The sequence below is a fragment of the Canis lupus genome, chromosome 16, assembly GCF_048164855.1.
Source record: "Canis lupus baileyi chromosome 16, mCanLup2.hap1, whole genome shotgun sequence".
NCBI lineage: Eukaryota > Metazoa > Chordata > Mammalia > Carnivora > Canidae > Canis > Canis lupus.
Genome location: NC_132853.1, coordinates 53478017 through 53503061, shown reverse-complemented (window position 1 = coordinate 53503061; position 25045 = coordinate 53478017). Strand labels below are relative to the sequence as shown.

Below are 25045 nucleotides of genomic sequence, written 5' to 3'. Positions count from 1 at the left end.
TTATATTCTATTTGATATATTTAATTACAGATTTTTATCTACCTATCACTTTCTTTTTTTCTTTCTTTTTTCTTTCTTTCTTTTTTTCTTTCTTTCTTTTTCTTTCTCTTTCTTTCTTTCTTTCTTTCTTTCTTTCTTTCTTTCTTTCTTCCTTCTTCTTTCTTTCTTTCTTTTCCTTTTTCTTTCTCCTTCCTTCCTTCCTTCCTTCCTTCCTTCCTTCCTTCCTTCCTTCCTTCCTTCCTTCCTTCCTTTCTTCTTTCTTTCTTTCTTTCTTTCTTTCTTTCTTTCTTTCTTTCTTTCTTTCTTTCTTTTCCTACTTTCTGAATTTGCTCAGATGTTCTTTGCCATGTTCTTGGGGTACAATTGCCCCTGAGAACATTAGGCATATATATGTATATAAAGACACACACACAAGCATACATATATATGTACATATCCCATTATTGCTTCTGTTTCTCTGAAGAACTCTCACTGCTCAGAGCATTACTCCCTTGCCTGCCTTTGCATTTTTTAAAAAGATTTTATTTATTTATTTATTCATGAGAGACACAGATTGAGAGGCAGAGACCTAGGCAGGGGGTGGGTGATGCAGGATCCCTGCAGAGAGCCCCATGTAGGACTCGATCCCAGGATCCCGAGATCATGACCTGAGCCAAAGGCAGACACTCAACCCCTGAACCACTCAGGTGCCCCCAGCCTTTGCATTTTAAGAACAGGAGCCTGGAAGACCCAGAGGCTTCTGAGGCTATAGAATAAAAATTCCTGAGGCCGGTCTGGACCACATCTCACCTGCGGCTTCCAGACACACGTCCCCAATCCCGTTCCTATCTATGCCCAGCCATATTCCGCCCCTGGGTTTCCTAGCTGGCTGGTCCCTGGTCCTCCTCCGTCAGCAAGAGAGCTCTTCTCCAGTCCTTTTTGGGATTGATGAAGACCATCCCTGAGACAAGTCAGTTTGGCCATTTTGCAATCCCTGTTGTCTTCAGGGAAACATGCTTCAACAGCCTGCCACCTCTGACCTCTTCCAAGTCACTAGCCCCAGGAGCATGCCTAGCTGTCTTGATGGGTCAACTGCTGGCCTTCCCCCCACCCGCCAGTGGCAGCTTCTCCCTCCAGGTGTTTATACCAGGTGGAATCTGCAGAGGTCACGAGTCAGGTAAGAGGGAAAGGGGACCAGCATCTGCCACCCACTCATGTCCCCCCGGAGCCATCAGAACAGACGTGGCTCCCTCTCGCTGCAGCAAAATGACACCAAAAAAAAAAAAAAAAAAAGTGTATCAGAAGAGATTTGCCCCATTAAACAAACAAAAAAAAAGCAATAAAAGGAAAGCCTCTTAGGCCATGTTACTTTGGGGTAAGCAAGAGGTGGGGATCTCGCCAGAGTAGGCCTCCAAAGCTTCCTGTTTGCAGGCAAGCGGGAAGCGTAGTGCAAACATCCTTCTTCATTTACAGTCTTTGTTCTTGCTCAGCCAGTGTACTGTTCAACAGGGTGGCCTATGGGATGCATGCTCCCGTCTGCGTTATCTGCTTCAGATCAAAAGAGAAAATGCATGAGAATGTGCTCAGGAGGCCTGGTTACCACACACATGCCAGTTAGAATCATAATCATAAAGGCTGGGGCTGGGACCTCTCGGGGAATCTGGGACTGTGTCTCTCCTTGAGATTGGTCTCTTCCCTGGAGCTGGGGCCAGCCAACGCCGACGGCCTGTTCATGTGCCAGGTGCTCAGCTGTGCATGGCAGGGGGGAGGGGGCAGCTGGGGGGGTGGTGGTGGAGGCATCCCTCCCGGGTGGGACTGAAACCCACTTAGAGGATGAGCATTTCCATTTCTCCCAGTTCCTGCCACAGTGACAGAGGGATTGGCTCCTGCTAGCCCTTTGGGCACCCAGTTTTCAGAGCTCACCTGGCTTCTCCCTTCTCCCCCCAGGATCTAGAAAACGTGAGACCACACCTCCCAATTGGCCCAAGACAGTCCCCCAATTTACACGGGTTTTCCCAATGTGCTTATTAATAGTCCACCTCTGCTCTCAGGAGAGTTCCAGTTTGGGTGAACAGGTCCGTGGGCTCACCGTCCGCAACCCCTCTGGGAAGCCACAAGCAAGTCAAGGACTTTTCCCAGGAGCCAGCACAGGGCTTGGCACCGGGAAGGACCCTCAGCAACGCTGATTGTCAAGCCCATTTGGCTGCTGGGTTGTCTTGGTGGGTTCGAGGCCGGGGGGTTGGGGGGGAGGTCTGGGAAGGATCGTCTGGGTTTCCTGGAGTGGTTAAAGGTGCACGGAGAGGCGGTGGCCAGAGGAGGGGGTGGGGGTGGGGGTGACGTTTGTGTGACACCCTTACACTGTGAAAAATGAGCCCCAGCTTGTAAACCCCGTCAGCGAGGTGCCTGAGACCAAGTCAAAGTCTTTGTGGAAGAGATGGGGCTTGAAGAAAACGTCAGAGTTGGTGAAAACACAGGCAGTCTCTGAGCCTGTTTGTGGCAAAGCGTCGCCACACGTCCCGCGGTCTGGATAGGTAGGAATATGTGTCATTTGTTTAGAACTTGGCACAGAAGGAAGCGTGTTTGCATATAGTCTTGCTCCAGGCTGACAACACTCAGAGGTAGGGAAGATCAGTGTTCTCATCCCCACATTTTTTTTTTTTTTTTAGTTGTTTGTTTTGAGACAAGGACTCTTGTGCAATTGCGCAGCTGAAGGGTAGTAGAGTCCAGAGTCTTGATGAGCGCGCTGCTCCAAGCCCAGTGCTCGCTCCGGTCACTGTCGTCGAAGGGGCTCCCGAGAGCTGGCACTTGGCCTTCTGAGGGGCGCTTGGACGCTCTCCGCAGGGAGGACTTGCTCGTGGCGTGGGGCTGGGGTTCTGTTCTGACAGCTCAGGGGGTGGCTGGACAGATCGGGGGGTTGTGGGGGGTGGGGAGTCACGCCAGCTGATTCCCCTGCACGGCCTCCCTCCTGCCCAGCCCCGCGTGTGAGCTGGGAGCAGAGGACAGACGTCGCCGCGTGTGCCACGCTGGCGCTCCCACTACGTGATTGGGAACATGTGAGGGCAGGGCACGTGAACTGCGGGTGACCCCGCCGAGCAGGGAGGCTAATTAAAGCTTCTCTTCCCCGCACTTCAGTCACAAGCCCCCCTGCCCTTCCTCCTGATGGTGCGGCTGATAAGGAGGGATTGAATTTATGAAAAGCGATGAAGATGTTTGGATAAGCCACAGCGCCAAGGCAAGCCGGCCCGACGAGTTAGGGCCTGACAAGGCAGCAGGGGTGCCTGAGAGCTTCCGAAGGGACAGGCGAGGGCCAGGCCCCGAGGAGGGGGGAGAGGGAAGGTGGTTGAACTGAACGTGACACCGTGGGGGCGTGGCCTTGGGGAGGGCCCACCTGGGCTCACCTGGGCAGGTCAGGTGGAGGTGGGCTTGCTGAGCGCTGGCTCTGCAGGGAGATGGTCTGGCTTGGCCCAAAGCTTCCAGACTTGCCCCTCCGCGGCCCGCGTTCCCAGGGGAGCCCCGTGTGAAGCTGATGAGTAAGGAAGGGGTGATGGAGGAGGAAAGAGCACCTCCCTGCCAGAGGTGAAGGGGTTAGACCGCCCCGGGGGAGGGAGAAGCAGGAAGATGAGAAAAGCCACGGGTTTTGAGCATCCTCCGTGTGCCAGGCACTGTGCAGCGGGCTTTACACGAAGTATCTCACTTAATCCTTCGCTACGAGTGTTTGGTTGTACTGATGTGGGAAATGTACCTCAGAGAGGGCAGGTAGCTTGCTCAAGGCCACACAGCTAGATCAGATCCAAGAATCAAAACCAACTAGTGAATGATTTAAAAAAAAAAAGAAAGAAAAAAAAAAAGAAAAAGTGAGACTCTGGAGGCTTTGTCGTGATTTAGCACGCTCCTAGCCCAGCCACCGTGCCACACGGCAGGGCCGGGACAGGTAGGTCCACCAGGATTGGAGGGTGTGCTCCATCTTCTGTCCTAGGATGCCTCCACTCACTCCCTAGCTGGGCTCCCTAACTGTCGTGCCCCCCTGGTCCCCCTAGTCTTCCTCAGGGAGTAGATGCTATCTGCCTACCCGGAACATTCCCCAAACCCTCAATCCTGGCTTGTGGCAGCACCAGCTTCGAAGGTCTTTGGAATGAAATGCCCCGATCGCTGCCCAACCCCAAAGACCCCAGCCCTCCTGTCACAGGGGAGCCTCAGGATCCCGTGGCCAGGTGGCCTCCTGGGCTGGCCCACGCATGCCCCCCTCGGGGCCGCCAGAGGACCAGGGCTGTCTGTAGCCTGTGTTTCTCCCAGATGCCGCCCACCCACGTGGAGTCTGTGGGTCGCGGGCAGATGATGCAGGCGGAGTGACTGTTTTGGGCTGTGTCCCTGAGGCCAGGGGCGGGACCAGGAGGAAGGCAAGCTGCCCGGCGGGCGTGCAGTGTTCTGTGGGATGAATGCACCACTTATTTCTAAATTAAGGGAGACCACCAAGCCCAGCATGCTTGGGAAGAGGTAAGGACAGCAGGGGGGCAGGCCTCTCATCCTTGGCAGGGTTTCTGCTGCTCGGTCCTCCTCTGGATCCTGACTTTCTCTTGCCTCTCAGAGGCCATCCTGGAGGAGGTGAGAACCGTGAGCAACCTCTGCTGAGTTGGATCCTCCCCTCCGGAGAGCCCTCCTAACACTGAGTACCCTCCTTTTTTGATTTTTAAATTTTTTAAAAAGATTTTATTTATTTATTCATGAGAGAGAGAGAGAGAGAGAGAGAGGCAGAGGGAGAAGCAGACTCCATGCAGGGAGCCTGACATGGGACTCGATCCCGGGTATCCAGGATCATGCCCTGGGCTGAAGGCGGCGCTAACCCGCTGAGCCACCCAGGCTGCCCTCCCCTTTTGTTTTTTTAACCAAAGCCAGGACATTTGAATGAGTCCACCCTATAGCGTGCTCTTCACAGCTGATTCCGAAGTCACATGTGGTACATTATTTTCGACCCCAGATTTTCCATGAAATATCCCCCTTTGCTGGCAATCCCTTTTTTACCAAGGAAGCAGAACTAGGATTCCAGCAATGAAGTCTGGGACCGTCTGCTGCGGTCTGGTCTGATCCAGTTGGCGCTGGGATATAATCAGAAAGAATAAAACCAGGGTGGAAGAAATGTCTGTGCATTTTGTTATAAAAAAACCCTCCATTCTGGTTAAATGCAAGGCACGATGTATCAATCAGCCTGGGTCACTTAAGTTAACAGTGCAGACTTGGTTTTAATATTGGTCATGGTGCCTGAGAGTCATTTCATTAGTGTCAGTTTAACAGTTGGATACATGGGCCAGGGGTAATATTAATGATTACTCGTTAGTTAAGTGGACACGGAGCTCTTGCATAAAATGCCAGCGGCGCAGATCCATTCCCAGGGGCTGTTTCCGGCAGGCGCTACCCTCTGCGAGCTGCGGTGGGCCGAGTGGGGCCGTGGGTCTGGGTGAGCTGGAGCTACCAGGAGGACGGCTTACGAAGGATCCCCTAAACCCCAGCAGGCCTGGCTGGGCCTCACCTGGAGCTCGGCCCAGAAGGCCCCTGGAAAGGTGAGCTGCCGCCCCTTTGGGGCTGAGTCATTGTCTGAGCAAGAGCTCTCTCCCCGGAGCCAGAGAACAGCTCAGGAGGCAGCTCCCTGGGGTCCAGGAGAAATGCAGGGAGTGGCCCCCGGGCCTCTCTCTTGGGGAAGAAGCCACTTTTGCAGCCTGGGATGGGTTTCCTGTGCCAAGATGGGAATGCTCAGCAGTGATTTATGCAGACATTTATAGAAAGCATACAGGTTTGTTCATTCATAAAATAGAAGAACAGCATGTTTTTGCTCTGGCAGGGCTCTGGGGCAGTTCTCGGGGTAGTGTGGTTGATTGTAATCATTTCTGGAAATGCCCTGATTAGCCGTGGTGGGAAGGCCAAGGTTGCATGTGAAAAGGCCACAAAAGGAGCCTCAGTACAGGTCACCTGCCTCCCGGAACACAGCTGATCTGAACTGGTGGTAAGAATTGCTTCCCTCCCCTGCTGCCCTGGGCCCTCCCCTTCCCTCGTGCCTCCTCCAGACACTCTTCTACCTTCCAGAGCTCCCTGGCTGGTAGGGGGCTGCGGCCAGGGCCGTGGGACAGGAGCACGAGAGGGCCGCCTTGTCGGAAGGGCATTCTCTCTGGCTTTGTCTCATCAGTCGGGCCAGGGGGTCCTAGGGAGCCTGACCTGACTGTGGACGCCGGCCCAGTGGGGCTTCAGGCCTGGGCCTCCCTGAGCAGCCAGCGTGCTCGGTTGAGCCGACTGGTGACTCACCACACCGGTGTCTTCACCACGCAGTCTCGCCCGCGGGCCTCGTGGGTGGGTGGGCAGCAGAGAACCAGTTTTGTCAGAAGTCAGAGACCAATAAATAGTGATTTTATTCCAGTGTTGCTCTGGCCTCCCAGCTCCGAATGCCAAGTACTGTGCAATGGGTTTTGGTGGTATATGTGCCACGTGACAAGCGTGGCAGGCGGCAGACCTGGATTTTTTAAGTGAAAAACAGAATCCGGGCTAAAGGCAAAGTCCTATCTTTTGTGTGTCTTTCGCCATCTACTCTTGAGCCAAAGGCTCAGAACCTGGAGGTGTGGCCCAGATGAGACCTCGGAGCCTTTTGTCCCTTGAAGGGTAGGACCAGCCATACGTCAGCCACAAGACTCTCCAGAAAGACCATGAGAGCCATGAGTAGGGCAAGGGGAACGCAGGCAAAGAGAAGGAGAAGTGAGAAGGGAAAGACAGGCAGGAGCACCATAGCCTGAGCAGCTCAAACAACACACACTCACCTGCTGGAGCTCCAGGGTCAAGGTGGCGGCAGGGCTGCTTTCCTCTGAGGCCTCTCTCCTTGGATTGCAAACGGCTGTCTTCTCTCTGTGTCCGCTCAGTGCACACATGTCCCTATCCTACCCTCCTCTTCTTACAAGGCCACTAGTCAAGATTAGACGAGGATCCACCCATATAATCTCATTTTACCTTCATTACTTTGTTAGAGGCCTTGCCTCCAAATCCAGCTCTGATTCCCGCAGACCGGGGGATTTCTCTGGGCTCGACTGAGCAAAGCACCCCTTGGGAAATACATTGTCTAATTTAACCATAACACAGCCCTGAGGTGGAGGTATCCTTAGGCCCATGTAGAGAGGAAATCAGCTTGGGGGACCTCAGGTTGCAATAAATTGTTCTCGTTGCCTGACTTCCAAGCTCCATCTCTTAAGCGAATGAAAAATAAAAGGCCATGGGAGGGAAAGAATAAAAAGAATAAATAAAGTTTACATGGGGCTGGCATCAGAAATCCCCCTGCAGGCTCCCTGTGGGTCTTCAGTGTCTTCGTTTTACTGAGGTGGGGGGAATCCGAAAGTCAGGGTAACTCGCTGGTCCCTGCAGTCCTGTGATGGGGACCAACATCCAGCCAGTGCTGCTGAGCTGATTAGGAGCTCTTAGTCTCCTAATCTGAAGGCATTGTCTTCATTCTGACCCCAGAGAGAGGGATACGTGGTGTCACCTGAATGGGTTCCCTTCAGCTGGGACACCTGGAGGCCTCACTCGCCATGCTTCGGGTATCATTCCTGGACAGCTTCCCTGGTCTCATCCTGAGGTTGCTGCATTAGGGCTCTGGCTTTATGATTATTTTTTAAAATTTGTATTTATTTGAGAGAATGAGCAGTGGGTACATCCCACTGTTTGCTTTTGGACATAGCCATATATACCCTGCCTCATACCGGGGCCTGGACTGGCCTGAGACCCTCAGAAGGCTACACTTTTGTGAGTGTGAGGTGAGTGGGGGTGAAGAAGAGCCCAGAAGTACATGCTTGTTTTGGTTTCCTTCCCATCTACAGATATCAGCCAAGTCATAGAGTGGTCAGGGAGCTGGTGTCCAAATGCCCAGTTGTGTGACCTCAGACAAATCTCTTGATGTCTTGGAACCTCAGTGCCATCATCTGTAAAATGGGAGTAAGAAACCCTTATCCAGATGTGTTCTATTAGAAGATCGTGTTGGGAGGGGAAGGGTAATAGTACAAAGAATTAGCTCCGTTGCCAAAAATGGGGGTGGTAATAGGGACTCTTGTATCCAGCCTGCTAAAAACTCACAGAACTCCACAAAAATTCCAAGAATGTGGCATTTTGAGCTATAACGGTGCAAAGAAACAGTACCTTCCCACCTCTGCCCTGTGCCTCCGAACCCTTTAGCCTCGGCTCCAAAAAGTGTCTCTGAAAGGGAACAGCAAAGGAGCATTTTCTGTAGTCATTTCTTTGACTGTTTCTTAGGCTCTTGTTACAGTTTGTGTTAAGAGGGGCTCGTCATTTCTCCACAAAGCAGATTCCTCTCCCCAGAACATTGGAAAGCCAAGAGGGGGCTTCCTCTTGCTTCCCCAAAACTCTCCTGCCATCCCCAAGTCTTCAGCCGCCTCGTGATCACAATGGAACATCCAAGCGAATGAGGTCATTTTGGTACCTATTTAAAAAATGATATATATTTTAAAAAGGATGGGGGCAGTCACGAAGACACAGAAATCAACTTAAAGGAGCACTCCCCTTGGCCACACCTGGCACAAATTTGACCCCCCACCCCCACCCCCATGATTTAGTATGGGAAGGAATGATTATCTTAGCTCCAGCTGCTCTAACAAAAACACCAGAGACTGGTGGCTTCCACAAACAACCTTGATTCCTCACAGTTCTGGAAGCTGGGAAGGCCAAAGTCCAGGCACCAGTAGATTCAGTGTCTGGTGAGGACCTGCTTCCTGGTTCAGAGATGGCCATCTCCTTGCTGCGTCCTCAGGTGTGGAAAGAAATGGAGGGCTCTCTGGAGCCTCCTTTTATAAAGACACAGATCCCATCCATGGGGCTCCACCCTCGTGACCTAATCCCCCCCTCAAAGGCCTCTCCTCCTAACACCATCTCACTGGGGGTTAGGATTTCAACATACGAATTTTGGACGCGAGGGGACACAAGGACTCAGTCCATAAAAATTATAAGCCATTAAAAAATAGGAATTTGTGAGTCCATGCTAATAATATCGATAGATGAATGACAGATAATGGATAAATTGCTAATAGCATTCTGAAGGCCAGAGGGTAAATGTGGGGGGAGGCGGTAAAGCCCGAAAACCACCATTTTGAAACCATTTGTTATTTTAACCATGGAGACTTACGGGTTATTGGTTATCTTAGCAGAACCAACCCATCCTGTCTTATCCTTATACACTATGTCTTTGCAACTGTGGTTCCCTCTACTTAGAATATTCCCCTTCCGGGGTACCTGGGTGGTTCAGTGGTTGAGCCTTTGGCTCAGGTCATGATCCCAGGGTCCTGGGCTCCCCACAGGGAGTCTACTTCTCCCTCTGCCTATGTCTCTGCTTCTCTCTGTGGGTGTCTCATAAAAATCTTAAAAAAAAATATTCCCCCTCTTTCTACCTGGCAAATTTTTATTTTTCTTCCATTGCCCTGTCGGGTATCAGCTCCTTGCTAATGTCCTCCAAAGATAGAATGATGTGTTCCAGGCCCTGCTTCCCTTTGGCCATGCAGCAAGAATTTATTGAGCACCTGCTATATACCAGACACCACACGGAGCATACACCGTCAGCACAACCGAGTCCCTGTCTTCCTGAGGTTTTCAAAGGAGGTCATTGTGCACACAGCCTCAGTGTCCTTTCCTTGGCAGAAATGCCATGAGGGTAGAACTCAGACTTAGCCTTACTTCTATTTCGACATCTGTCTACGGAGTAGGTGATCAGTAAGTATTTGCTACAATAGGGATGTTCACGCCCTCTCTCGCGGGTCTCCAGCCCTGATTCGTAATGCTCATGTGTACAATTTGCACATACTTTCATGGCCCCTGTTTTGTCTCCTTTCCTGGAGGAGGGCCCCTCGGGAGCCTGGCTGTGGCTTCTGGTTCTGTGCGCATTGGGCCTGGTGGTCAAGGGGGAGCTGGATGCGAGGTAGATGTCTGTGGGGTCACTCTCACTCACACCTCGTTGGAACGGGGCTGGAGATCATCATCTCAGTCCAGTACCTGTAATTACTTATGCAGAAGATGGTAAGCAGGTGACCCTGAAATTGAAGGCTTTCCATCTTGCAGGGCCACCATTGCGTCACGGGCTTGTCTCGAAGAATGAACAGTGGGCAGAGCTCTGGGGCCAACTCTCGATCTACTGGTGCATCTGTTCGTCATTTGGCTGGTCCCTCCCTTGTCTGGCCTTGATGCCCGGATCTACAAAATGGGGTGTTGGACATGGATCTTGGCTTCTTTGTGTCCTGAAAGGTGACATCGGTGGGTCCAGGTCGGACAACTCCAGAAAGACTTCGGAAAGACCACCGTGGGGGAACCTACACGTCTTGCACCATTCGAAGGCAAGAGGCAAGGGCCTCCCTGGCCTGATCTGAGCCCTTGGACACACCGTCCTATGGCCTGTACTCCTGGGAACATTTTTTTTAATTTTAATTTTTTTTTTTTTTTTTTGTGAAATAGCACTGCTTCCCAATCCCAAGAGAAAGATCTGGCAAAAGAGAGCCATGCACACTCACCCTCCCCTCTGCGTGGGGGTAACACATCAGTAGGCGCTCTAACGAGCCAGCACCCCTCCCTAAAGCCATGGCTTGTTTGCTTCTCCTAGGAGCCTGGCACCGAGCCCGAGATACTGTCATTGTCTTGGGGACAGACGCCCCTCCCCCAGCACCTTAAGTGGCCCCGGCTGCCAGGTTGGGCGTCTTCTCCCCCAAAGCAGGCTCCCACCCTGGGAGCACCTAGAGCCTTTCCTCCATCCCTGTGGCTGCAGAGGGCCGCATAAATGTGCTCAGCTGGCTCTGTGTGAGTGTGTGCGTCTTTCGGTTTCAGAAAGTTCTCAGGCTGGGTTGGTGGGGGATGATCTGCAGACACTTCATTCACAACTTGTTGTTGGTTGGTTTTTCTCTTGCAAGGGAGGCGGGGGTGTGGCTGCAAAATAAATCTCAGGGTTTTTTCTTCTCCCCAAAGAAATCATTGTGTTGTAATGCAGGGAGAGCCCAAGCTGATGACATTTTTATGGGGCTGCCTCCAGTGAAGACTGTAGTGTCTGCTAGGGCCATCCGGAAAGCCGGTAGATCTCTCTCTCTCTCTCTCTCCCCCCTTTGCCATCGCCCGCCCTCTTTCTCTCACAGCAATACAACTTGAGCTCAATACTTGTCTAGAATTCTCAGTGGGGCTACCTAGGCCAAAAGGGGGTGGGGGTGGGGGAGATGACATCATATCCTCACCAGCCGATTGGCTGCTCTCAGTCTTCAGGAATGATATCATCTCTGCTTCTGCCTCCCCATCCCCCTTTACTTCCAGTCCTTTCCTGGCCAGGCAAGCCCCCCTCCCCAGCACCCCACCCCAGGACACCCCGTTGCCTTGGAGACCACGAGTTTTCAACCTCGTTGTCTGAAGGAATGGTAATTCATTATATGTCTGACATGGGGGTGAAGGGTACAGGGAGGGAGACCCGGGCTGGACGGTTGTGAGGGGAGGTTGTGGACAAAAAAAAAAAAAAATAATGAACAAAAATATGTTTCACGCATGAGAAACTGTCAAAGATGGTGGAGAGGGAAAGGTCATTGCAAACAGCGTTTGTGAAATCAAAAAATGGAGACAGAAATCTAAAAAAAAACAAGTAGTGGCTGAAATATGGTTGAAAATACACCCCCCCCAGATCCCCCCACCCCAGACAGCTCATTAGGAAAGTTTTGGAGAGGGAATCACAGGCGGTCTGGGGCTGTTGTGTTATCTTTGGTGGAAAGGCCATCCCCTCGTTACCCCCTCCCTAGGTGTATAATACACTAAGACAGCGCTCTCCTCCCACAAGCTTTGCTCAGGGAGCAAGCCGTTTCTTGCAAAAAAAAAAAAGAAAGAAAGAAAGAAAAGGACCAGATAAGGATCCACCCACAGCCTTACAGCCTTGGTGTTTTGGGGTATCTCCAAGAATGGAGCACCAGTGCCTTGGTTTGAATCCCCAGGAAACCAAGGCAGGAGTGAAGAATCCCCTGTTGAGATTGCTTGCTTATGTGTGTGTGAATTATCCGTAGATTCCCTGTCTACATGGGTCATATTCACTAGGGGATAATTCAATCTCTGATTTCCCTGGGGCAGTTTAAAGGCAACGTACAAATTCCCTTTGGTCCTACCCAGTCTCATCTCGTGTCTTCTTCACTCCCTTTCCTCCGCAAGGCTACTTCTTCTCTCCAGGTGCTGCTAATGTCTATTTGTGGTTTCCCCTATGTTTGTTCAGCATTTGTTTTCTTGTCCAGAACCTTCTTTCGAGCCAGGAATTCCAGATGTGCGGTTTAGAATATTGACGGGGCACCTGCTTCCTTTGATCCCTACTCTTCACTCCTAAGCCTCAACTGCTGCCCCTTCTTTGGTTTTCTCGGTCCCTTACAGGGAATTTTGAATTGATAGTGGTCTGGCTCAAAGGAATAAAGCAAATGATGAAGACAGGCATTAAAGACGTAGTTGCCGAGCAGTAAGGGGAGAGGTCTATAGGTTCGTTTTAGGAATAGACACCTCTAGATGTGCTCGCGTGCGGAGATTGATGACTTTTTTCCTCTATGCCTAGAACATACGGACAACTCGATAAAAGTTGGGTACCATTATCTTCTTAGTTTTTTCATACAGATTTTTTCAGCTAAAAAGGTATTTTAAAATACCAGGTAGAAATGGACAAAAACTATATCTATATAAATATACATACACATAGGAATGTGTACATGTGCACATACGTATGCAGGTCTGTTGCGTGTGTGCGCAGATATGTGATTGCATTTCCTTATTTCTGTTTTTGAAGTTTCCAAATGTTTTGCAGTGAGTAGGTATTACAAATATAATTGGGGGGGGGGAAGCTATTTAAAGAAATCAGTCATTGGGCAGGATGTTCCAAAGGGCAGATGAATATAACTCCCAAGATGAAGTAACCGGATGTCTGTCAACTTGGAGTAGCAGAGAAAACAAGGTATGCGTTTGTCCCCACTGGGGTGGTGACGTGCGCATCACTGGAGTCCTGTGGCTTCTCTTCCATTTTGCCATGGCCTAATTTCTCAGCCTCAGAGGGAAAGCAAAGTCACTGAGTACTAGGATGGAGGTGATCTTGGGCAGCCTTCTGATCCTCCCCCCTCCCATCTAAATTGGACATTTAATGGCTCGTGAAAAGTGAGTATTAATCTGAGATTTACACAAGCTGTGGCCTCGGAATCCACATGGCCAAAACCAAAGTCATAATTTCCCCAAACTGCCTCCTACCACCCCTTAAAGTTCCCTTGTCTGCCCCCAGAACCACTATTTTTGTCCAAGCTAGAGAATTTGGAGTCACTTTTGATTAATCCCTAAATGTCAGTCTCCGAGAGATCTGTCAAGAACAGTTTGTTTTTCCTTCCAAGCCTGTCATTACTTTCATCCTTTCCAACTTCCCGCTGTGCTAATCCAATCCATCCTTCAACCTCCAGCTAAAATGCCATCTCCTCCATGAAGACTTCCTTGATCATTCTCGCTTTTGCGGATAAACATCTGACCTGAATTCCAACAGGATGAACACACTTTACTTGTACCGTCCACCCTGGATCATGCAGCCTTACTTTGTGTGACGGATTTGACATGGTTTCCTACCTAGACCATATGTCTTTAGAGAGCAGAGATTTAATAAAGTTGTATTATAGGAGCTTGATACAATTTATTGATGAAACAAGAGGAAACCTCTCTTGACAAATCATGCTGATGTTTTACCTTCCTCCCTTTATAGATATTTTGCCAAACACCTGATCCGAATGGTTACCTAATTGGTTACTTTTTAACATAAGCAAACTTTTCTGTCTTGCATTTCCATTCAGTCTGATTTCTTATATATTCATTCTTACTGCAATTTCTTATATGTTCTATTGAAAATTAATTAAAATTAAATCAACCAAAATCTACCTCTAGATTTTAAGTATTCTCCTAATAAACAGTTCCAGATTCTCTCAATTGATTTAAAAAGCAGGATAGTCTAATGTTTAAGGCTGTGGATTCTGGAGCCAGACTGCTTAGATCTGGGGAGTCCAGGATGGCAGCCTCTAGCCACGTGTGACTACTTGGATTTAAATACATTAAAATTAAGTAAAATTAAGGGTTCAGTTCTTTAGTCACACTACCCTCAAGGGGCTCAATAGCCACATGTAGCTTCCATATTGGAAAGCACTGATGTGGGACATATCTACCCTTGCAGAAAGTCCCGTTGGATAGCTCAGACCGGATCCACATGCCAGCCCTGCCGCTCACCATTTGCATGAGCTTAAGCAGCATGTTTGGCTTTCTAGGCCAATTTCCTCACTGTGCCTACCTCCTTGAGTTATTTGAGCCTCCTATGAGTTAATGCATGTAGAGCACTTATGTCCAGAGCCTAATGTCCATGATGGTTAGCCATGGATCAATCATAGTTAACCATGATGGTCTGTACCAGTCTCCTTTCCCAGCTGTTGACTCATCTCCATGACTTGAACTCTAGTCCATGGGTCCATATCACTTTTTTCATAACCACATTCTCACTACCTCCTGCCAAGAATTTCTCTCTGATCTTCCTTAAAAACACAGCATCATCTGTCCAGAAACTCTTCAAGAAGACCACCTTCTTACTCACTTACATTTCAATTACTCTATAAAATCACAGGCAACCCCGGGAAGTGAGAATCGCTTTATGTTGGACCCTCATGGCCTTCAGGCTAAGCTCCTGGTCTTGGTTACAACTCACCCAGCTCTCCCTCTCCCTTGGATCTAGGGCAACGAGTAGAGACGCTCGAGTGTCGCTGAACTAGGCTGAGCATTCTTCACTGGTGACTTAATGAGCCGGCATGACTAAATGACCATTAGCTGGATGTTTGTGTGAACTGCAATAGAAAAGTTCCTCTAAACTTCCTGAAAAGGAAGATAATCTATCTAAATAGCTTCCTGTCTCTCTGCTGCCAAACAGCAGCAGAAGCAAAATAGACTCTCCAGCAGTGAAATATTTAGCACGTGGGGTGCACTCGGCCCCTCCCTGTTGGAAGAGGGAACCAAGCAGTGAAACCAGTGAGCCTCCAGGTACTCCCACATGCCTGAGACGTTTGGCAAGTTGCCTCTGGACGGGATATTGGAAGACGTTGGGGGGTGTATGGAAGGTAGGGAGGGACATGGGAGAGATGGGGTGCCTTTGAGGCTCCTATTGCTCACCTTGACACGGTGTCATCAGGGCCTGGAGCGATCTTTGCTTTGGTTCTTAGAAACCTCAGTTCATGTCTTAGCAGGACGGTGAAGAACAGATTGCTTCCTGCCTCCTGGACGACAGCTTCCAAGCCTCTGTGCCTGTTGCTCTGGAAGACCTTCCCATTGCTATTGAAAACATGTTTGGGGGGCTTGACTTTAAATAGAAACTTACTTAACACAGCCAAACTACAACCCAGATGACAGAAAAGCCCCTCTTCCATTTGCCATGGTTGAGTGTGGGCACGTAGAGCTTTCTCAGAAGCCCACATCGTGTGCCCCTCCGATTCCTACTCCCTGAGATGTTTGCAGCGGGGAGAGGCAGGTGGTGGGAGAAAGACAAAGCGTGCCCTGTCCGTGCTGCCCCCCTGGCGGCATCCCTGGGGACTAGCTCGTGCCATCTGCCCAGCTCCATGGGCTCAACTCTGTTGGAAATGGCCCAGATGGGAGCTCTGGGTTCCTCTCTCAGCACCCCTCCCCAAGCACCCTCTCTCTCCTCTCTCAGCACTCCTCCCCAAGTACCCTCTCTCCCTTTCTCTGACGGTGGCTGCACCAAGCCCCATCAGTGGCTGTTCTTGAGATCTAGACCAGAGGTTCGTAAACTTTTTCTTAAAAGGCCAGAAAGTGACTATTTTAGGCCTTGCAAGTCAAGAGGCAAAGTCAGAGTTCTATTACACAGGTACTTATACAACCATTTAAAATCTAACACTTTAAACATTATGAAAAAAAAAAATCCCCCCCTCCCAAACCAAAAAATAAAAACTTTCTTAGCTTGAGGGTCAACTGAAAGCAGGTGGTGGACTGGACTTGGCCTGTGGGCTATGGTTTGCTGACCTCTGATGCAAGGGGGAAATGGTGATGGATAATTGTGGCTTCCTAGATGACTCATATTAACTGAGAATTTATTGTGTGTTAGATATCATTCTGGATATTGGGGACACCTCTGAAAAGCAAAACAAAGTCAAACACGGGCTATGTCCTCAGGGTTCACTCTGTAACAGGGATGATAGGAGACAAATGCAGAGGAGCAGACGGGCACAGAGACAAGGTTGTGGAAGGATCTCCAGCCCAGTTCTGGGGAGGGGGAGGGGTGTGGTGTATGTAAAGGTGTGTGTGTGTGTGTGAGAGAGAGAGAGAGAGAGAGAGAGAGAGACAGAGAGAGAGAGAGAGAGTAAGGGGCTCTAGAGAGGAAAAGAAACAGCATCTCAGTTTAGGGGATTCTCAAGCTGAGTCTTTCGGACTTCTTAGATTAGAGGCCGAGGCAGAAGAGCAGGGAGGCAGGGTGTTTCCGGCAGAGGGGAATGCACAGAGGTGGGAAACAGCACAGGATTCTGGGAGCAAGAAAAGCAAGAGCGACACTGCAGAGTGGGCCACGCCAGCTGTGAGCGTTGTGCTCTGGTGGAAGGGGTCACTGGGGGCCTCACCTATGTGCTGGGGACTTGTCCTCCATCATCAGGGCCTCAGACACAACCCTGAGGTGTGCTTGTGGGATTGCCTAGAGCAGTACAGAGGAGTTAAGTGATGCACAAAACCCTACAGAGGGAAGATGGGGATGCATTTGGATGGAAGCCTGTGTGATCCTTATGCTAAACCACCCTCTGTCCCCTACGACCATCACAGAGCCACCAGACTCTATGGCTGTCCCTTCAGTGGCCCTGCCAAGCACAACTCACAGGGGTTTTGTCAGGAGCCCTGGAGCTCTAACTCATGAGCCATGAGTGGCTAGCGGCTGCCATATTGGACCGTGTAGACCATTCTACAGGATGGCACTGGTCTACAGGACCTGAACTGTGTTTCTAGCTTGGCTTTGGGGAGCAGTTTGATAACAAGAGAAAGAAGAAAGAAAGAAAAAAAGAGAAAGAAAGAAGAAAGAAAGAAAGAAAGAAAGAAAGAAGGAAGGAAGGAAGGAAGGAAGGAAGGAAGGAAGGAAGGAAGGAAGGAAGGGAAAGAAATAGAAAGAAAGGAAGAAGGAAAGAAAAAGAGAAAGAAGAAAAGAAAAGCCAGCTCTTCTTTACAAAACGGGCAGTCCCTCGTGATGTGGGAATGTCAGGGCCTCTCAGTGAAGTGAGCAAGACAGAAGAGAAACAAATGGAACTGAGGTGAGGACTTGGTGTTTTCCCCAATATTACTAAGCAACCGTGTCCTAAAATCTGCAGAGCCAGCGACAGCATTTTGTTTACCAGGAAGAAAACACTTGAAAAGGAGAATATTTGGCGGAAATGCACTTGGGATTAGCAGGGTTTTTTTTTTTTTTTTCTCTTTCTTTCTTTCTTTCTTTTTTTTTCTTTTAATGCTGTTTTGTCTTTCTTCTGGGTTGTTCAAGGTACTGACCTAGTGCTTAGCCCCCTTTGCCAAGAAACTCCTTCCCGGCCTAATTAGCCTGCGGTATTGTGTGCAGGGCTGGGGAGGAGGGAGGGCCCCTCAGCCAATGGGGGCTGCAGTTGGCCCCGGGGAGGTGGGGGAGTGGGGTGCCGGGCTGGCCATTAGATGCCGAGGTCTTGAAAATCCCTCTGTAATTAATTTTCTCCTGCATTAATTAGAGAAATGTTGGAATGGGTAGGAGAGGGAGGGGTTTGTTGCCCATGGGCTTCTTTTCAGGGCGACTTTTGGGTAAGATGGTAATCTGCGGGGGAGTGGGAGATGTGGCCAGGGGTTTCAGGAGACCCCCCTGCCTGTAGGAGGGGGATCCAGTTTAAATCGGGGCTACCAGGAGACAGGTGCTGTATTTTACCTTGGGCTGGATGATGGTAGGCACCTTTTCCCAAGCCTGGAGTGTCTGTGGGCTCATGTGTGTACACACACACACACACACACACACACACACACACACACAGAGGGATCACTGCTTCTCCATCATCTGCCCACGCCCCCGGAATACACAAACATTCAGCCCAATTCTCTGCCAGGTGCCCCAGTGCCCCCTCTCCCTTGCCCCACCCCACAACTAGAGGCCCTCGGATGTAAATCAGAGCCCCACTCGCCTGTATCCCCCTGGAATGACTCCATCTGGGCCTGCACAGAAGCTGCGGGTCTTTGCCCTGTGCCCTTTTCTCCCCAATCTGTTTGAAAGAACCAACTATGATCACCCACCTGCAAGTGAGTTTCTAGCCCCATGGAGAAAGACAGCCCTGAGAAGATTCTAATAAAAGCTTCTGGAATCTTCCAGCCCACAGACTTTCTATCCCGAGTCCCAGTGTGTTGAAAATGACGTTCGGGGAGGCAGGAAGCCAGCACACTTCTAGAATTCGATGCCAACTCCCTGGTCCTGTTAGCCGCTTTTATGGAAATTTGAATTGAGCCCAGCTTTTTCTAGACTCCGGTCCCGTATGGATTTTATTAATTCCACCCATGGCTTAATAGTTGTGTTCGAGCTGGTGGGCCACGTCCAACGAGCAATAACCCTACGTCTTCAGGCCTGTCCCTGGGGCCAACACCATCAGCGACTAGGTCGATGGCATTCTCCCAGAGGGGGAGGGCCAGCTCCAGGCTGTTACTGTTTTCATAGTGGTCAAGCCAGGGCCTCCGACGGAGCCGTTCAAGCTCTGGACTCAAGGGCAGGAGGCTTCCTCATTGGTCACCACCTGAAAGGAATAGACCTTCAGTAGGGAGAGGTGTCCCAGGACGGACGGGCCCGTTGCTGGACTAGAAGGAGGTGGCGTGAGAGGAGGCGGTGGCCAGCTTACCTGGCTGAAGTCCTTTGACTCAGCTCTCTCTTCCGCTATGGGCCGGGCCCAAGCAACTGGACCGTGGCTCCCAGCCATTCCCTGTGCAATCATTATTGCCCACGGAGCGCACGGCTTCCTCAAACCCTCCAGGATCCAGGTTTCTTTGTTTTAATCTTTTTTTATTTATTTTTATTTTATTTATTTATGATAGTCACACAGAGAGAGACAGAGAGGCGAGACATAGGTAGAGGGAGAAGCAGGCTCCATGCACCGGGAGCCCGACGTGGGATTCGATCCCAGGTCTCCAGGATCGCGCCCTGGGCCAAAGGCAGGCGCCAAACCGCTGCGCCACCCAGGGATCCCCTCCAGGTTTCTTTGGTAGGAGCTCAGCGTTACCTCCCCGGCTCCATTCCCGGCTCATCACCAACAGGCCACCCAGGGGTGGGAAGATCTTTGACCCTGTTCTGCTTGGCCCACGTGACCCATCCTTCCCTCCAGGGGAAGAGAGAGGGCAACAAAAGACACCAGGAGCTCGTGGGGCAAGTTCTCAGCTGGAAATGGGGCTGGGAAGTACAGGCCGATAAGAGCAAGATGGAATCTGCTGGAAGCTCTCTGCGCCTCTGGGAAGCTGTCCGTGCCCTCTCTCTCCCTGGGCCCATCCCCGCCGCATTCTTCACAGCAGCTGTTTCAACTCTTCTCCTCCGTCCTCAGGCCTCTGAATCCACCCCCATCATTCACAGCGGGTGACCTCACCTCCGGCTCCACGGAGATGATGAAGCCACCGGTCCATCCGGACTCCACATGGCCTGCGAGCCCGGCGGTGCAGTGGGGAGGACCTGGGCTTCAAGTGGGGCTCCACTGCCTTCACGTTTTGCTCGTGGGCAATTGACATCGCCTCCCTCAGCCTCAGTTTTCCTGCCTGTAAAATGGGTGGCGGCGAGGTTTCCGCTGATGCGTGCAACTTGCTCTTGCACGTAAGCGGGAAGTAGCAGTAGCTATTAAGTGTCGCCAATTGTGACAAACGGAGGCCACCTCCATCCCCACCATGCACTCCCTCAACTTAACAGCCACCTTTGAGTCACGGCCTCACTTCCTCGCACGCCCCCCCACTCTGGACCACGGGGAGTCCTGCCTCTGGTGATGGGAGGCCTCTCCCCTGAAGCAGGAGCCCTCTGCTCCCATGGTGTCCCTCCCCGTGAGCATCTCTGGCCTCCAACGCCCTTCCCCCCCCCATGCCATCTGGTGGGTGCAGGCTTCACTTCACTCCCCGCAGTGCTCGCCTTCTCTTGATCATTCCCTCAAACCGCAGGCCCCTCTCTTTCCTTTTTTCACTCACAGATCTGTCCAGAGAATCGTCTATGCTCGTTGACACCACTTCCTGGCCTCCCACTCGCCCCCACCCCGGGCCCACTGCAATCTGCCTCCTGCCCCCGCTGCTCTGGCGGCCTGGCTCTTTCCAAGGTCTCTCCGATGGCCCTCCTCCAGCCCCCTCGGTCCTCGGGGAGCAGCTGGCTCTGGCCATCCCAATGGTCATCCCCAAACTCTCTCCTCCCTGGCCGTCCCTGCGTCCACCTCTCCCTGGATCCTCATTTCTTTGGCTCGTGACTCATCAGCATCTGTCTGCGAGCCCCCCGAGTGTCATCTTGTTTGTCCTCTTCCTGGGTGGTCTCACACACTCCCTCTTCAGCCACGATTTTACCCAAGAGTCTATCAGGTCCACATCTCCAGCTCTGACCTCCCCGGCGCTCCAGATTCGCATTTCCAGCTCCTTGCTAGTTCTTCTCCATGGAGTGTGTTGCTCACCCCGTGGACCCAACTCATCTAATACTAAAATACCAGCCACGGCCCATGCTCCCTCCTTCCCTCATCTACCAACTACCAATGCACAGGAGTTGGCGAACCCGCTTCAGGCTGGGTCGTTGATCTGTTTCCTTCTGTTTCCATTGGTCCTCTGCCTTTGGAGACTCTAACTTCCTGCCCAGATACTCGAAGTGGCTTTTGAACGGATCTCTCTGGGGCTAGCCTCTTTCTGTCCTGGTTTCTTTCTCTCCGTTGACAGCAAGGTGAAAAATTAGGGTGGCTCATCATTCATTGTCCCGACACAAACACTTTGTGAGCCAAAGGGAGTTCTAGTAACAATGACACGGCCGGGCCACCCTGGGCAGGCAGCGATGTGGGTTCACCCCATTAACAGGACTTTCTGATGATGCCATTTCCTGGTTTTGAAATCTCACGCCACCCCCCCTCCGCAATAATAAGGTGTAGCCTCAGCACAGTGCTCGTGGGTCCCTTGTGAGCTGGGCTTCTCGGTGACTTTGGTCTCCCCTTCTTTCTGGGCCCTCGCTCACCTGACTGAGCAGCCCACCTGCATCATTGCCCGAAGTGCTTTGTCCCTCTCTGTCTCTAGTCTGTGTTCTGGCCATTCCCCGGACCAGAAGCCTCTCCTGCATCTCCAACCCTGTCCCTCAAGGCTCAACTGAAATGTCACATGTCCCCTCCCTCCCCTCCGCCCCAGAAGCCTTCACGAATACTACTGGCTTTATTGAATCTCTCCCTCTTCTCTGTTCTGACAGCACATGACACAACCATTTTGCGCATAAATCTTGCTCCCTAAATATCCAACGCTTGGGGATGGCTGGGGATGGGGGGGCAGGACCAGGTGCCTTTCCTCCCTGCATCTCTCGGAGGTATTAGCACCATTCCTTGCTTAAAGAACTGAAAAGGGAATAAGATGTTCCATCCTACACTGTGTTGGGCGTTCACATGTGGTCCCTTGTTCCGACTTTACAACTCTGTGTGACGGATCTCATTGTGCCTCCCACCCCCACATAGTTCTTTTTCTTCTTCCCATGGAAGAAAGATAAGGCTGGGGAGATTAAGTAATTCACACAGCTGGGAAGTCATGGAACTGCATTGCTACAGAAAACCATGTCTTCTGTAGCAAAAATGCCTAAGAAGCAGGCTGCATGAATCACTTCTAATCCTGCGGCCTTTCAATACACCATGGTACTCCCAATATTTGTTTATTGAACAAGATTTAATAAAAAAAAAAAAGAGGGCCTGCTGTGCAACAGGGCAGGTCACAATGGGCCAATTCCATTCCCTTGTTCTGATGAAACAGTAATCAAATGCCTCTATCCAGGGCAAATCGAAATAGGACCTACATTATGGTCTTTAACAGGAAAACATGTCATAGATGGGCAGCCTAGTGGACAGGTAGGTAGAGGAGAGGGTTTGGTGTAAGTATTTTCTGTGTTAGTGATGATGTCAGAGACATTTTATGAGCAAAACAAGCTACTGGGGCTTTTAATTTTTTTTCTTTAAGATTTTATTTATTGGGCAGCCTGGGTGGCTCAGGGGTTTAGCGCCTGCCTTTGGCCTAGGGTGTGATCCTAGAGACCTAGGATTGAGTCCCACATCGGGATCCCTGCATGGAGCCTGCTTCTCCCTCTGCCCGTGTCTCTGCCTCTCTCTCTCTCTCTCTCTCTCTCTCTCTCTGTATCTCTCATGAATAAATAAATAAAATCTTAAAAAATAATAAAAAAATTTAAAAAAGATTTTATTTATCGATGTGACAGAGAAAGAGAGAGAGAACACAAGCAGAGAGAGCTACAGAGGGAGAGGGAGAAGCAGACTCCATGGTGAGCAGGGAGCCCAAAGTGGGGCTCAACCCCAGGACCCGGATATCATGACCTGAGCCGAAGGCAGATGCCTCACCACCTGAGCCACACACGCACCCCTAATTTTTTTAATTAGGTGCCCCCTAATTTTTTTTAAATGCAAAATCTCTTTGTTCTCTCTTCCTTTATTACTGTCTACTTGTCCGGATGGCAGAGTCTCTGTGGAAACCCGGCTGACACCAGTGCCTGTCTCCTGGACTCACAGCCTGGACTCAGAGTTAAGAGAAAATATGGCAGTCAGACTGAGCCAAGGCAGGGGAATCAAAACCAAGAGCCAGAAAGAGGACTTTGGGAGAAGCCCCAGATTATGGTTTTTTTCTTTCCACTTGGGCCGTTTTTACTTGGTGGTTCACAACTTGACATTTGATTTGGTGACATTTGATTAGGGAAACGTGACAAGGTAATAAAGAGCCCTGGAATGTCATGTTCATCTTACAACCTCCTGTCACGTCATCGGGTCTGATATGCAGGCTGCTCTGAGATGCCGTTCCTGCCTCCTGGACAAGTGTCCAGTGTCTACAATGGTTTAGATAAGGTGTCTCCATTGGAAACACACACCAGGAGTTGGGGCAAAGAAAGACAGGTGGGAGTGAGGAGAAAGACTGTTAATACCGTGATGGCCTGTGTCTCTGCCAAGGTGAGTGTGAAGGATTCCAAACCCAAAAAGGGAAATTGCAGAGCTTCGTATTATACATATGTGTACATACAGGTGCATCATGTGCTCTCATCAAGGGTTCAGTTTGTCTGTCTACAAAATCAAGCACCCCACCACCACCACCACCAAAAACATCTCTTTGCACCCCCTTTGAACATTGCTTGGGAAGCAGCTGATGTATTGTCAACCTCCCAACCCAGGGACCAAAGGAATACATAACAATAGACCTAGGACTCTGGAAGGTTCTACAGCTACATGGATGGCAGAGAGTGGAAATCTCAAACCAGCTATCAGCTGTGCCAAGTCTGCAGCCCCTCTGCTGTCAGCACTTAGACTTCTGGCTTTCTTCACTCCCCACTCCACCATCTGCATGAAGGGCTGAAGTGGGTGGTGCCGAGCAGCCTCCCTGGAAGGTGGTGCTGATGATGGGGTAGAGGGAACGTCTTGCAGTGGTGAATAGGCAAGGCCCATGAAGAGTGCCCTTCGCTGACGGCTTCTGAATCAAGGTTTCAGATTGACTGACTCATCAGGAGAATACAGAAGAACGATGCCTCAACCAGTTCTTCTAGAAGTCTCTCCAGGTATATTTGTTTGAAACTATAGATTTTTTTTCTGAGGCTGGGAGAAATTCACATCGTCTAGGCCAGGGGTCTGCAACCAAAGCTATAGGCTAGAGTGAACTCGCTGCCTAATTTTGTAAGTAAAGTTTTATTAGAACACAACCACGCCCACTTGTTGACGGATTGTCTATGGATGCTTTTTGCCATACAACAGCAGAGTCGAGTTAGGGGCAACAGAGATTGTATGATTCCCCAGAGCTTGATACATTGGCTATCTGGCTCTTTCCAGAAAAACTCCGCAACCCTTGATCGTCCATTGTTTCGGTTCTGGACAATGTGCTATGGCAGGACAGCAACCATGCTAAGCCACCTGGAAACATATATAAGGCCACATAGCTCTTTTTTTTTTTTTTTTTTTTTTAAGGCCACATAGCTCTTAAACAATTTCTTTTACCTATAAAATTATGAAGAAGAAAATAAAAAGTCACCCGCAATTCTATCACTGTCTAATAAGAACTGTTACTATTTTGCTGTGTTTGCATCTAGCCTTTCCCTGTGCACATATAAAAGTATAAATCTATGTAATTATGCAATTAAAATCCTACTGCGTTGTTTTGTGTCCTGTTGTGTGTGCTTGTGTTTCCCAGTTTATGGTGACCACTCTGCAAGTCCTTGAATATGCCTTGTTAACATGACTTTTAATAACTTGTTAATATGTGCCACGGCATCCCTGAACTTCTGGGTGGTTTTACTTATTCACAAATCAAAATACCGTGTGCTAGAACAAATCCCACGGAGCAGAAATCTTTGTCCGATTCTTTGATTATTTCCTTGAGATAGATTCCCAGAAGTGAAATTACTGGGTAAAAGGGTAAGGACAATTTTCAGGGTCTTGATAACATATTGCCAAATTGCTTTCCAGAAAGACTGTACCAATTTATGTTCCCACCAGCAATGTACGAAATTGCCGCCTTACCCTACTCTCACCAGCATGGAGTACTATCATTTTAAAAAGTTACCAAATTGATAGGCAAAGATTGCATTTTGTTGTTTTGATTTGGATTTCTTTGATTACCAGTGAGGTTAAACATTTTTTTCATCTGTTAAACACTTCTTCATATGTTTATGGCCAAAGGGAATCTTAATAATGGTCTTCAAGTGTGCAAAGGGGTTATTTAGTAGATTGGGACCAGCTGTTCTGGAGGAGAAACTGGAAATGTTGAAACTTGAGCAAGAAAGCAATCGGCTGAAGGTCCTTCAGTGAAGGATGATCCCGAGAGT

At 50.0% G+C, this 25045-nt stretch overlaps 1 long non-coding RNA gene across 2 annotated transcripts; it reads left to right on the top strand.

The window, feature by feature from the left end:
* The first annotated feature begins 5328 nt into the window (after positions 1 to 5328).
* LOC140607072 (uncharacterized) lies at positions 5329 to 24391 on the top strand. 2 transcript variants are annotated; one of them, XR_012009235.1, is made up of 3 exons: positions 5329 to 5534; positions 10066 to 10794; positions 22704 to 24391. It is a non-coding gene; the product is annotated as an uncharacterized lncRNA (long non-coding RNA). The 2 variants fall into 2 exon arrangements; XR_012009234.1 differs by lacking the exon at positions 22704 to 24391 and having other exon boundaries at positions 10066 to 13651.
* Positions 24392 to 25045: the final 654 nt, after the last annotated feature.